This window comes from Triticum dicoccoides, chromosome 2B, assembly GCF_002162155.2.
Source record: "Triticum dicoccoides isolate Atlit2015 ecotype Zavitan chromosome 2B, WEW_v2.0, whole genome shotgun sequence".
Lineage (NCBI taxonomy): Eukaryota > Viridiplantae > Streptophyta > Magnoliopsida > Poales > Poaceae > Triticum > Triticum dicoccoides.
Genome location: NC_041383.1, coordinates 328578429 through 328592737, shown reverse-complemented (window position 1 = coordinate 328592737; position 14309 = coordinate 328578429).

The following is a 14309-nucleotide window of genomic DNA, read 5'->3' as shown; positions in this document are numbered from 1 at the left end:
GGGCAAACAACCCAGGGGTGCGGGTGCCCGGTGGTTCGAGGTGCGGGCACCCGGTGGTCTCCGATTTGGGCAGAAAATTTGGGGGAAATGCAAAATTCAGAGGATTTCGTGGTGGGAAGAGTGGGGATTGTTCGGGAGGGCTAGATCCATTTGCCAAACATCAAATCCATGGACCAAAACAACCAAATCTCACAACATCCAACAAATTGCAAGGAAAGATTTTGGGGCTATTTTTGTGGGGATTTTCGAATTTGGACGAAAAACAACAAAATCAAGCTAACAAATGGGGGGATGGGACTCCAACATGTGAATCAACCTTGCTCATGATACCAAGATGTTGTAGGGTGAAAGCCTAGAGGGGATCTTTTCACACTTAGAGGGGGAAAAGAGGAAGAACACTCAAGAACACAAGGCACAAATCACTCAATCAAACCCAAATATCACATCCACTAGAGTAGCATACATGAGATCCACAAGATTACAAGATCAATTCAAGGAAAATAGCACTAGGATAAGGTTCTCCCCACTAGGTGAGGCCTTGCGTCCAAGAGGATCTTCTCCAAGAGGAGGGCTTGATCTCCAAGAGGAGCTTCTCCAAGAGGAGGTCTAGATCTCCTAGAGGAGGAAGATGAGCAAAGCCCTCTTTTGTGTTCTAAATACTTTGCTAACCTCCAAATGAGCAAGGAAAAGAGTATATGTAAGTCTAGGGGCGAAGTTGTGGGAGGTAAGGTTACAAAAGACCAAAAAGACCTTAACACGAAAACAAGACAGGGCAGGCCGGGCACCCGGGGTCAGAGGGACCGGGCACCCGGGGCAGTCAGGGTCGGCGCTGGGGGAGAGGCCGGGCACCCGGGGTGGTGTTGGGCTGGCGCTGGGGGGTGGCCCGAGCACCCAGTGCTAAGGGGCCGGGCACCCGGTCGGGGCTGGAGTAGCCCAGGTGGGCAGCCGGGCAACCAGGGGGTGGCTGGGGCGAGGCCCAGGCCGGGGCCGGGCACCCAGGGCCAATATGGCTGGGCACCCGGGGTGTCCATGGGGTTTGCCCCTCCCCGCATCTTCGAGTCCGGGCACCCGGGTCCTCCCGTCCGGGCACCCGGGTGTCTAGGGGCTTCTCTCCCTCGTTCTTCTTGACCTCTTCTTCCTTCTCTTGTTCCGCAGGTGCTTGGGCCTTCATCCTCGCTTCCTCATGATGATCTCCGATGTACCTAAGAACGCATAGTGCATCTCTTTGAGGTAGAATCCCATTCTCATGTGAAACCGAACGAAACTCGGATAGGAAAGAAGTGAGCTCGTTCTCGATGTTGCGTGCACGTGCTCTTGTCATTGGTCCTCTCGGTGCTTGCGGTGGTGATGGAGTGTCGGTGCGGATGGTCGAGGGATGCTCTGCATCACCTCCCCTCATCGGTACCCGCGTCGCCGCCCCGCCCTGGCCCGCCTCGTCGCCCCGCCCCTCCGCGCCGGCCCGGGCCGCCTCGCCGCCCCCAACCGCCTAAAGGTGAGACCTTTTCTTTTTTTCTGTTGTTTTAGATTTAGTTTAAATTAGGTTTAGTATAATTTAGTTTCGGTTTTGTTTCTATTTTTAGGTTTAGGTTTAGATTTAGTCTTGTTTAGGTTTGGTTTAGGTTTAGTTTAGTTAGTTTAGTTTAGGTTTAGTTTAGTTAGTTTAGTTTAGGTTTAGTTTAATTTAGTTTAGGTTAAGTTTCTGGTTTATTTTGAACATGTCAAATTTGTTGTTATTTTTTTAGTTAAATCATTTATTCCCGCATCGACGTCGATGATGCCTATCCCGCATCCTCATTGTCGACTCAGCGGAGGAGGCCTACTTGATCAGAGGGGCCATGTCCGAGACTGGCCTCCGTCGGGCTAGTACTGAGAGGTTCTACCTTCCGGGGGGCGCAGCTTGGTGAGGAGCTAGCCCGTCATTGACCTGAACCTTCTTTGGTGGCGTTCGCGTGGGCCAGTCATGGTGCCGAGGCTTTCGGACACCGTGGAGGTGGTACTCACCGTGTTAGCGAGGAGGACGAGCACGTCTGTCGCTACATGGTTGCGTTGGAGGGCAGCTTCGACAATACCTGGCAGGTTCTTCAGGGATCTCACTGGAGCTATGATCATGTGATGGTTCCTTCTGTTTGGGTGTCCACCGCCTGCACCGATACCCGCCATTCGCTAATGTTCTAGCTGTATTAGTGATGCTATATGTATGATACTCTTCGAGATGTATTAGTGATAATATTTGATGATGTAAGGACGCAAGAGATGTTGTAGTTTTGCTTATTGAATGCATGCTAATTTAGGGTGCCCGGGGACGAGAGGGTTAGGGGGGTCCTCGGTGTCGATGGAACCCTAAATAGCAAGTATCGTCGGTGCGAGATACATGTGGCTGTCGGTGTCGAACACTACATTCACGTCCCACAAGTGACACAGGGGTCCTGCGTCCCACAGCAACAGTTCTCGGCATCGATGGCGGTGGAACACCATTGCGAATTTGTCTGGCAGCCTCTGAGATGACATCAAAAGCTAAGTGTTAAAACTTGAACACCCAAACTGACTCAACTTGGTTTGGTTGTTTGAACTTTCAAAACTTGCTTTAATCCTCATTGCAAAGGCTGCCAGACGAATTTGCCAAGGTGTTCGACCGTCATCGGCCACCAGAACTATTGTTGCGGGACGCCGGGCGCCGGTTTCACTTGTTGGACGTGGATCTAGTGTTCAACGCCGAGCACCTCATGTATCTTGCACCGATGATACTTGCTATTTAGGGTTCTATCAATGCCGAGGAACCAATAACCCGCTCGTCCTGTTGTAAATTTTAGTTCGGTTGACGGAAAAAACAATATTGCTATGAAACTCATCTTTTGATTTAAATGTGCAGTTTTTTCGTCGCTGCGAGGGTCTAGTGTTCGACGAGCTCCACCCCTGCGTTCGTGGGTTAGCACAAATGGTATCTCCCCCCCCCCTTGATTTGCTCTGTTCTAGTCTTCGTGCCGATGAAACTTGCTAGCTATAGGTGTCTTCAATCATCAGTATGCGTGACCACTATGCGTCTCCCGTCCGAAAGGGTTACATCTATAAATATGCATGCATTTGCATATTTATAACTGTGATTCTTTCGAATTGTCCAAAGTTATCCATGGATAGCCCGAGTATGTGTAGATTGGGTTCGTTTTCCCATATGCTCTGCTCCGAATCCGATGCAGAATTTCGTCAGTGCCTCCCTGTTGTTCTCCAGGTACACATCCTCTCTGCTTATTGCCGAGACGTGTATCCGGAGAACAGCGGGGAGGTGCTACCGAAATTTTCCGTCGGATCTGGAGCAGAGCATGGGAAAACGAACCCAATCTACACATACTCGGGTGGGATTAGGACCTATCTTTACCTATTAGCGTCTAGGTTGCATGGACGTAATAAAAGTGACAAACTCCATTAATTGATGAATATATGCATGCTGATTAATATATATATATATATATATATATATATATATATTTCTTATGTGTCCAGTAGCTAGGCAAGATGAGTGATCGTGCGTGGATGTACACCGGTCACACTAGTCAGAAAAACATGACCACTGAATGGTTAACAAAAACCAAGGGGTTTCTGAGAGCCGCATTTGCAAATGGCCAGAGGACAACCTAATGATACGTGTTTGTGACGGTAGGTCGCATTTTTTGGCATGCATGTACATCCATGACGATTTTATGACAGAATCAAGATAGTCATACATGTGTTGTCGTAGAAGTGTTCCATGACATTACCAAAATTATCATCACGGAAGTGTGCACTTCCATGAAGATAAATCGCGCGTCACAGAAGTGCTTTCGTCAAGGGTGTCTGACACGTGGCATCCACCGTAACGGAACGCCGTTAAGCTATCGGGTCGGGTTTTGGATCCGATAACCCGTTAACAGCCCCGACCAATGGGGATTTTCCACGTGTAAAATCATCATTGGCTTGAGGAGACACGTGTTAGATCGCGTTGGCACAGGTGTCACTCATTCAATGGGCGAGACGTGCCTATGATATGTTGACACGTGGACCGGCCCATCAAGTTTAAATGGGCCGGCCCAACTAAAGGCCCACAAGATTTTGCGGACCATAATGGGCCGGCCCAACTAAAGGCCCATGAGATTTTGCAGACCATAATGGGCTGGCCTAGCTAAAGGCCCACGAGATTTTGCAGACCATAATGGGCTGGCCCAGCTAAAGGCCCACAAGATTTGGCGGGCCATAATGGGCCGGCCCAGGTAAAGGCCCACAAGATTTTTGTGTGCCATAATGGGCCGGCCTAGGTAAAGGCCCACAATATTCTTGCGGATCATAATGGGCCGGCCCAGGTAAAGGCCCACGAGATTTAGCTGACATTAATGGGTCGGCCCAGCTGTAGGCCCACAAGATTTTGAGGACCCTAGTAGGCCGGCCCATTAATTGGCTTCCATGTTTTGGGCCAAATGCCGGCCCATATTTGATCCGGTCCATTAATGGCCTGCCACGTTCCGGGCCTAATAATGGCCCATATGAGATCCGTCCCGTTAAAAGCCTACCACGTTCTGGGCCAAATTATGAACCAGATTAGGTCCGGCCCTTTAAGAGGCTTTGGGCTAAATTATGGCCCATATCAAATTCGGCCCGTCAACTGGACGCTATGCTTTTGGGCCCACTTTCTAAAGGCCCATTTAGTAATTCGGCCTGATATTAGTTTTGGCCTGTTAAGGGCCCGTTTAACATTTCGGCACTATATTAATTTCAGCCTGTTAAAAGCCTGTCATATAGTTGGGCCTAACTACGGCCCGGTTTGCATCCGGCCTGCTCGCAGCCGATATCTAATTGGGCCAAACAAGGACCGAGACAATTTTGACATGTTAAAAGCCCGTGATTTGATTCGCACAATCATGGATCGGGGTCCATTTCGGGCTGATGTCGGCCCGTGAGCTGTTCGGCACGTTTCAGGCCCAACCAACTTCTCAGCCTCCTAAAAGCCCATTGAGTTTTCTTGCGAAAAGAGGGCGGGGGTTACTCGGCCTACTAAAGGCCCGAATCTACTAGTGGGCCAGTTTACTTTTGGCCTTTTAACGGACCAAGATGACTAGGGCCCATGATGCGGATCATACATCATGATTGCATGACGGCCCGATTATGTACGGTAATTTTACGGTTTGGACGGTTTACTGCGAAGACATGATATATATACAGTAAAATAACTGCAGCATCGTGAATAACAAAAACCCTAGACTATACAATAAAGAAATTACGGCATATTACATCCATTGGGCATCAAAGTTTGCCACTATGATAATAAAGCACAAGCAGATAGCAGATTACATACACTGGGCATCAAAGATCGCCACCAGTGCAAATAAACATGCCGACAAAATAATATACAAAACCGACAACACTTCAATAGAGTTCAAGAAAGGTTAGCCCTGCTGGGGAGCTGTGCTACGTCTTGAGCTTGCGTTGGTTTTCCTTGAAGAGGAAAGGGTGATGCAGCATTAGTAGCGTAAGTATTTCCCTCAGGTTTTGGGAACCAAGGTATCAATCAAGTAGGAGGCTCCTCAAAAGTCCCACGCACCTACACAAACAAACAAAGAACTCGCAACCAACGCAATAAAGGGGTTGTCAATCCCTTCATGGCCACTTGCGAAAGTGAGATCTGGTAGAGATAGTATGATAAGATAAATATATTTTTGGTATTTTATAATATAGATTGGCAAAGTAAAGATGCAAATAAAAGTAGATTGAAAGCTTATATGATAAAGGATAGACCCGGGGGCCATAGGCTTCACTAGTGGCTTCTCTCAAGATAGCATAAGTATTACGGTGGATGAACAAATTATTGTCGAGCAATTGATAGAAAAGCGAATAATTATGGGATTATCAAGGCATGATCATGTATATAGGCATCACGTCCACAACAAGTAGACCGACTCCTGCCTGCATCTACTACTATTACTCCACACATCGACCGCTATCCAACATGCATCTAGAGTATTAACTTCATAAGAACATAGTAACGCATTAAGAAAGATGACATGATGTAGAGGGATAAACTATAGCAATATGATATAAACCCCATCTTTTTATCCTCGATGGCAACAATACAATACGTGCCTTGCAACCCCTGGTGTCACTGGGTAAGGACACGGCAAGATTGAACCCAAAGCTAAGCACTTCTCCCATTGCAAGAAAGATCAATCTAGTAGGCCAAACCAAACTGATAATTCGAAGAGACTTGCAAAGATAACTCAATCATACATAAAAGAATTCAGAAGAGATTCAAATATTTCTCATAGATAAACTTGATCATAAACCCACAATTCATCGGATCTCGACAAACACACCACAAAAGGAGTTACATCAAATAGATCTCTACAAGAGAGGGGGAGAACATGGTATTGAGATCCAAAAAGATAGAAGAAGCCATCTAGCTAATAACTATGGACCCGAAGGTCTGTGGTAAACTACTCACAACTCATCGGAACGGCAATGGTGTTGATGTAGAAGCCCTCCATGGTCGATTTCCCCTTCGACGGCGCGCCGGTGAAGGCTCCAAGATGGGAACTCGCGGATACAAAAGGTTTCGGCGGTGGAAATTATTTTTCGTTGGATCCCTCGATGTTTTTGGGGTACGTGGGTATATATAGGAGGAAGAAGTAGGTCGGTGGCCGCCCGAGGGGCCCATGAAATAGGGGGGCGCGCCCTCCACCCTCGTGGCCACCTCAGCTGCTTCTTGGCTTGCACTCCAAGTCCTCTGGATCACGTTCGTTCGAAAAATCACGCTCCCAAAGCTTTCATTCCGTTTGGACTCCGTTTGGTATTCCTTTTCTTCGAAATACTGAAATAGGCAAAAAAACAGCAATACGGGCTGGGCCTCCGGTTAGTAGGTTAGTCCCAAAAATGATATAAATGTGTAAAATAAAGCCCATAAACATCCAAAAGGGGTAATATAATAGCATGGAACAATCAAAAATTATAGATACGTTGGAGACGTATCAAGCATCCCCAAGCTTAATTCCTACTTGTCCACGAGTAGGTAAATGATAAAAACGGAATTTTTGATGTGGAATGCTACCTAGCATAATTATCAATGTAATTTTCTTTATTGTGGCATGAATGTTCAGATCTAAACCATTCAAAATAAAAGTTCATATTGACATAAGAAATAGTAATACTTCAAGCATACTAATCAAAGCAATCATGTCTTCTCAAAATAACATGGCTAAAGAAAGTTATCCTTGCAAAATTATATAGTCTGGTTGTTGCTCTTCATCACACAAAGTATTTAATCATGCACAACCCCGATGACAAGCCAAGCAATTGTTTCATACTTTACTAATCTCAAACTTTTTCAACTTTCACGCAATACATGAGCGTGAGCCATGGACATAGCACTATATGTGGAATAGAATGGTGGTTGCGGAGAAGACAAAAAAGGAGAAGATAGTCTCACATCAACTAGGCGTATCAAAGAGCTATGGAGATGCCCATTAATAGATATCAATGTGAGTGAGTAGGGATTGCCATGCAACGGATGCACTAGAGCTATAAATGTATGAAAGCTCAACAAAAGAAACTAGTGGGTGTGCATCCAACTCGCTTCCTCACGAAGACCTAGGGCATTTTGAGGAAGCCCGTCAGTGGAATATACAAGCCAAGTTCTATAATGAAAAATTCCGACTAGTATATGAAAGTGACAACATAGGAGACTCTCTATCATGAAGATCATGGTGCTACTTTGAAGCACAAATGTGGTAAAAGGATAGTAGCATTGTCCCTTCTCTCTTTTTCTCTCATTTTTTTCTTTTCCTATTCTTTTTTTCCTCTTTTTTTCTCTTTTTTTTCTTGGTCCTTTCTTTCTTTCTTTTTCTTTTTGGCCTTTCTCTTCTTTTTTTCTCTTTTTTTTCTTTAGTCTGAGGTCTCATCCCGACTTGTGGGGGAATCATAGTCTCCATCATCCTTTCCTCACTGGGACAATGCTCTAATAATGAAGATCATCACACTTTTATTGATTTACAACTCAGGACTAGAACAAAATATGACTCTATATGAATGCCTCCGGCGGTGTACCGGGATATGCAATGAATCAAGAGCGACGTGTATGAAAATTATGAAGGTGGCCTTGCCACAAATACGATGTCAACTACATGATCATGCAAAGAGCAATATGACAATGATGATGCGTGTCATATAAACGGAACGATGGAAAGTTGCATGGCAATATATCTCGGAATGGCTATGGAAATGCCATAATAGGTAGGTATGGTGGCTGTTTTGAGGAAGGTATATGGTGGGTGTATGGTACCAGCGAAAGTTGCGTGGCACAAGAGAGGCTAGCAATGGTGGAAGGGTGAGAGTGTGTATAATCCATGGACTCAACATTAGTCAAAAGAACTCATATACTTATTGCAAAAATCTACAAGTTATCAAAAACATAGTATTACGTGCATGCTCCTAGGGGGATAGATTGGTAGGAAAAGACCATCACTCGTCCCCGACTGCCACTCATAAGGAAGACAATCAATAAATAAAATTGTGCTCCAACTTCATCACAAAGTGGTTCACCATACGTGCATGCTACGGGAATCACGAACTTCAACACAAGCATTCTTTAAATTCATAATCACCCAACTAGCATGACTTTAATATCACTACCTCCATATCTCAAAACAATTATCAAGTATCAAATTGATCATAGCATCCAATTCACTTCCTATGATAGTTTTATTATACCCAACTTGGATGCCTACCATTCTAGGACCAATTTTACAACCATAGCAAATACCATTTTGTTCTAAGAGACTCTCAAAATAATATAAGTGAAGCATGGGAGACTAGAAATTTCTACGAAATTAAGCCACCGCCGTGCTCTAAAAGATATAAGTGAAGCACTAGAGCAAAAACTATCTAGCTCAAAAGATATAAGTGAAGCACATAGAGTATTCTAATAAATTTCAATCAAGTAGGATTCTCCCAAAAGGTGTGTACAGCAAGGATGATTGTGGTAAACTAAAAAGCAAATACTAATATCATACACGACGCTCCAAGCAAAACACTTATCATGTGGCAAATGAAAATATAGCTCCAAGTAAAGTTACCAATGAACAAAGACGAAAGAGGGGATGCCTTCCCAGGGCATCCCCAAGCTTAGCTTTTGTCTATTCCTGAATATCTTGGGGTGCCATGGGCATCCCCAATCTTAGGCTTTTGCCACTCCTTATTCCATAGTCCATCAAATCTTTACCCAAAACTTGAAAACTTCACAAAACAAAACTCAACAGGAAATCTCATAAGCTCCATTAGTGAAAGAAAACAAAACCACCAAATAAGGTACTGTAATGAACTCATTATTTATTTATATTGGTGCTAAACCTACTGTATTCCAAGTCCTCTATGGTTCATACCACTTAATACTAGCCATAGATGCATCAAAATAAGTAAACAACACATGAAAGGCAGAATCTGTCAAAAACAGAACAGTCTGTAGCAATCTGTAACTAACGCAAACTTATGGAACTATAAAAATCCTACAAAAATAGGAAGTACCGGGAAATTTGTCTATTGATCATCAGCCAAAATAATCAACACAAAATCACGTTTATGTGATTTAACAAAACTAAATTCGTGTGTGCAAAGTTTTTGTTTTTCAGCAGAATCAAATTAACTATCACCATAGGTTATCCTATAGGTTCTACTTGGCACAAACACTAATTAAAACATAAAAACATATCTAAACAGAAGGTAGATGCAAAATTTATTACTAAACAGAAACAAAAATAAAAAACACAAATAAAATCGAGTTGCCTCCCAACTAGCGCTATCGTTTAACGCCCCTAGCTAGGCATAAAAGCCAGGATAGATCTAAGTAGTGCCATCTTTGGCACTCAATTCATAAGTAGCTCGCATGATAGATTCATAAGGTAATTTGATTTTCTTTTTGGAAAGTGCTCCATACCTTTCCTTAATGGAAATTGGAATCTAATATTCCCTTCCTTCATATCAATAATCTCGCCAATTGTTCTAAGGAAAGGTCTACCAAGAATAATAGGGCAAGAAAGATTGCAATCTATATCAAGAACGATAAAATCTATGGGCACCAAATTTCTATTTGCAACAATGAGAACATCATTGATCCTTCCCATTGGATTTTTAATGGTGGAATCTGCAAGGTGCAAATTTAAAGAGCAATCATTAAGATCATGGAAACCTAGAATATCACATAAAGTTTTCGGAATCGTGGAAACACTAGCACCCAAATCTCAAAAAGCATAACACTCATAATCTTTAACTTTAATCTTTATAGTAGGTTCCCACTCATCATTAAGTTTTCTAGGTATAGAACCTTCCAAATTAAGTTTTTCATCATAAGATTGCATCAAGGCATCAACGATATGTTTGGTAAAAGCATTATTTTGACTATAAGCATGAGGAGAATTAACAACGGATTGCAACAAGGAAATACAACCTTCTAAAGAACAATTATCATAATCAAATTCCTTGAAATCCAAGATAGTGGGTTCAATGCTATTTAAAGTCATGACCTCTCCAATCCCACTTTTACCAAATTTAGCATCAAGATCTAAAAACTCCGAATTATTGGGACGCCTTCTAACTAAAGTTGACTCATCTCCAGTCCCATTATTGTTAAGATTCATATTGCAAAACAAAGATCTAATAGAGTACACATCAATAACTTTAAGATCTTCATCATTATTTTCATTGAAACTAGAAGAACACGCCTGTACAAAGCAATCTTTCTTAGCACGCAATCTAGCGGTTCTTTCCTTCCACTCATCAATGGAAATTCTCATTGCTTTGAGAGACTCATTGATATCATGCTTAGGAGGAGTAGATCTAAGTTTAAGGGAATCAATATCAAGCGAAAGTCTATCAACGTTCCTAGCCAAATCATCAACTTTGAGCAATTTTTCTTCAAGCAAAGCATTAAAATTATTTTGAGAGATCATAAATTCTTTCACACTGTTCTCAAAATCAGAGGGAATCTTATTAAAATTACCATAAGAATTACTGTAGGAATTTCCATAATTATTAGAGGAATTACTAGGGAACGGTCTAGGATTAAAGTTTCCTCTATATGCATTGTTTCCAAAACTATTCCTACCAACAAAATTCACATCCATAGATTCATTATTATTCTCAACCAAAGTAGACAAAGGCATATCATTGGGATCAAGAGGAGTATTTTTAGTAGCAAACAACTTCATAAGTTCATCCATCTTTCCACTCAAAACATTAATTTCTTCTATAGCATGCACTTTTTTACTAGAAGATCTTTCGGTGTGCCATTGAGAAAAATTAGCCATAATATTATCAAGAAGTTTTGTAGCATCTCCTAAAGTGATTTCCATAAACGTGCCTCCCGCGGCCGAATCTAAAAGATTTCTAGAACCAAAGTTCAATCCGGCATAAAAAATTTGTATGACCATCCATAAATTCAAACCATGAGTAGGGCAATTGCGAATCACCAATTTCATTATTTCCCAAGATTGGGCAACATGCTCATGATCAAGTTGTTTAAAATTCATACTATCGTTCCTAAGAGTGATAATCTTAGCGGGAGGAAAATACTTAGAGATAAAAGTATCTTTGCACTTGTTCCAAGAATCAATACTATTTTTAGGCAAAGACGAAAACCAGACTTTAGAATGATATCTAAGTGAAAACGGAAATAACTTCAATTTAACAATATCATTATCCGTATCTTTCTTCTTTTGCATATCACACAAATCAACAAAGTTGTTTAGATGAGTAGCGGCATCTTCACTAGGAAGGCCGGCGAATTGATCTTTCATAACAAGATTCAGCAAAACAGTATTGATTTCACAAGACTCAACATCATTAAGAGGAGCAAACGGAGTACTAAGGAAATCATTATTATTGGTATTGGAGAAATCACACAATTTGGTATTATCTTGCGCCATGGCAACAAGTAATCCAACAAACAAGCAAACAGAAAAGGCAAGCGAAAGAGAGAGGAGAAGATTGGGAAAGACAGGGCAAATAAAACGACAAGGGTGAAGTGGGGGAGAGGAAAACGAGAGGCAAATGGGAAATAATGTAAATGCGAGGGAGATGAGTTTGTGATGGGTACTTGGTATGTCTTGACTTGAGCGAAGACCTCCCCGGTAACGGCACCAGAAATCGCACGTTGGCGGGAGGTCGAGTCTTGACTTAACTTGGTGGAAGCCTCCCCGGCAACGGCGTGAGAAATCCTTCTTGCTACATCTTGAGCTTGCGTTGGTTTTCCTCGAAGAGGAGAGGGTGATGCAGCAAAGTGTAGGGTAAGAATTTCCCTCAGTTTTGAGAACCAATGTATCAATCCAGTAGGAGGCTTCTCAAAAGTCCCACGCACCTACACAAACAAACAAACAACTCGCAACCAACGCAATAAAGGGGTTGTCAATCCCTTCACGGCCACTTGCGAAAGTGAGATCTGATAGAGATAGTATGATAAGATAAATATATTTTTGGTATTTTATAATATAGATTAGAAAATGTAAAGATGAAAATAAAAGTAGATTGAAAGCTTATATGATAAAGGATAGACCCGAGGGCCATAGGTTTCACTAGTGGATTCTCTCAAGATAGCATAAGTATTACGATGGTTGAACAAATTACTGTCGAGCAATTGATAGAATAGCGAATAATTATGAGATTATCTAGGCATGATCATGTATATAGGCATCACGTCCGCAACAAGTAGACCGACTCCTGCCTGCATCTACTACTATTACTCCACACATCGACCACTATCCAGCATGCATCTAGAGTATTAAGTTCATAAGAACAGGGTAACTGATACGTCTCCAACGTATCTCTAATTTTTGATTGTTCCATGCTATTATATTACCCCTTTTAGATGTTTATGGGATTTACTTTACACATTTATATCATTTCGGGACTAACCTACTAACCGGAGGCCCAGCCCATATTGTTGTTTTTTGCCTATTTTAGTATTTCGAAAAAAAGGAATATCAAACGGAGTCCAAACGGAATGAAACCTTCGGGAGTGTGATTTTTGGAACAAATCTGATCCGGAGAGCTTGGAGTGCATGTCAAGAAGCTCTCGAGGGCCCCACGAGATAGGGGCCGCCCCCCCCCCTGTAGGGCGCGCCCCCTGTCTCATGGGCCCTTCGGGCGGCCACCGATGTACTTCTTCTTCCTATATATACCTACGTACCCCGAAAACATCCAGGAGCACCACGAAACACAATTTCCACCACCGTAACCTTCTGTATCCACGAGATCTCATCTTGGAGCCTTCGCCAGCACTCTGCCGGAGGGGGAATCAACCACAGAGGGCTTCTACATCAACATCCTTGCCCCTCCGATGAGTTGTGAGTAGTTTACCACAGACCTACGGGTCCATAGTCATTAGCTAGATGGCTTCTTCTCTCTTTTTGGATCTCAATACAATGTTCTCCCCCTCTCTTGTGGAGATCTATTCGATGTAAAACTCTTTTTATGGTGTGTTTATCGAGATCTGATGAATTGTGTGTTTATGATCAAGTTTATCTATGAATAATATTTGAATCTTCTCTGAATTATTTTATGTATGATTGAGTTATCTTTGCAAGTCTCTTTGAATTATCAGTTTGGTTTGGCCTACTAGATTGATCTTTCTTGCCATGGGAGAAGTTCTTAGCTTTGGGTTCAATCTTGCGGTCTTCTTACCCAGTGATAGAAAGGGTTGCAAGACATGTATTGTATTGTTACCATCGAGGATAATAAGATGGGGTTTATTTCATATTGCATGTGTTTATCCCTCTACATCATGTCATCTTGCTTAATGCGTTACTCTGTTCTTATGAACTTAATACTCTAGATGCAGGCAAGAGTCGGTCGATGTGTAGAGTAATAGTAGTAGATGCAGGCAGGAGTCGGTCTACTTGTTATGGACGTGATGCCTACATACATGATCATGCCTAGATAATCTCATAACTATGCGCTTTTCTATCAATTGCTCGACAGTAATTTGTTCACCCACCGTAATACTTATGCTATCTTGAGAGAAGCCTCTAGTGAAACCTATGGCCCCGGGTCTATGTCTTATCATATTTGCTATCAATCTATCTTTATTTGCATCTTTAGTTTTTGCATCTATCTTATAAAATACCAAAAATATATTTATCTTATCATACTATCTTTATTAGATCTCACTTTCGCAAGTGGCCGTGAAGGATTGACAACCCCTTTATTGCGTTGGTTGCTTGTTCTCAGTTTGTTTGTGTAGGTGCGTGGGACTTTTGAGGAGCCTCCTACTGGATTGATACCTTGGTTCTCAACACTGAGGGAAA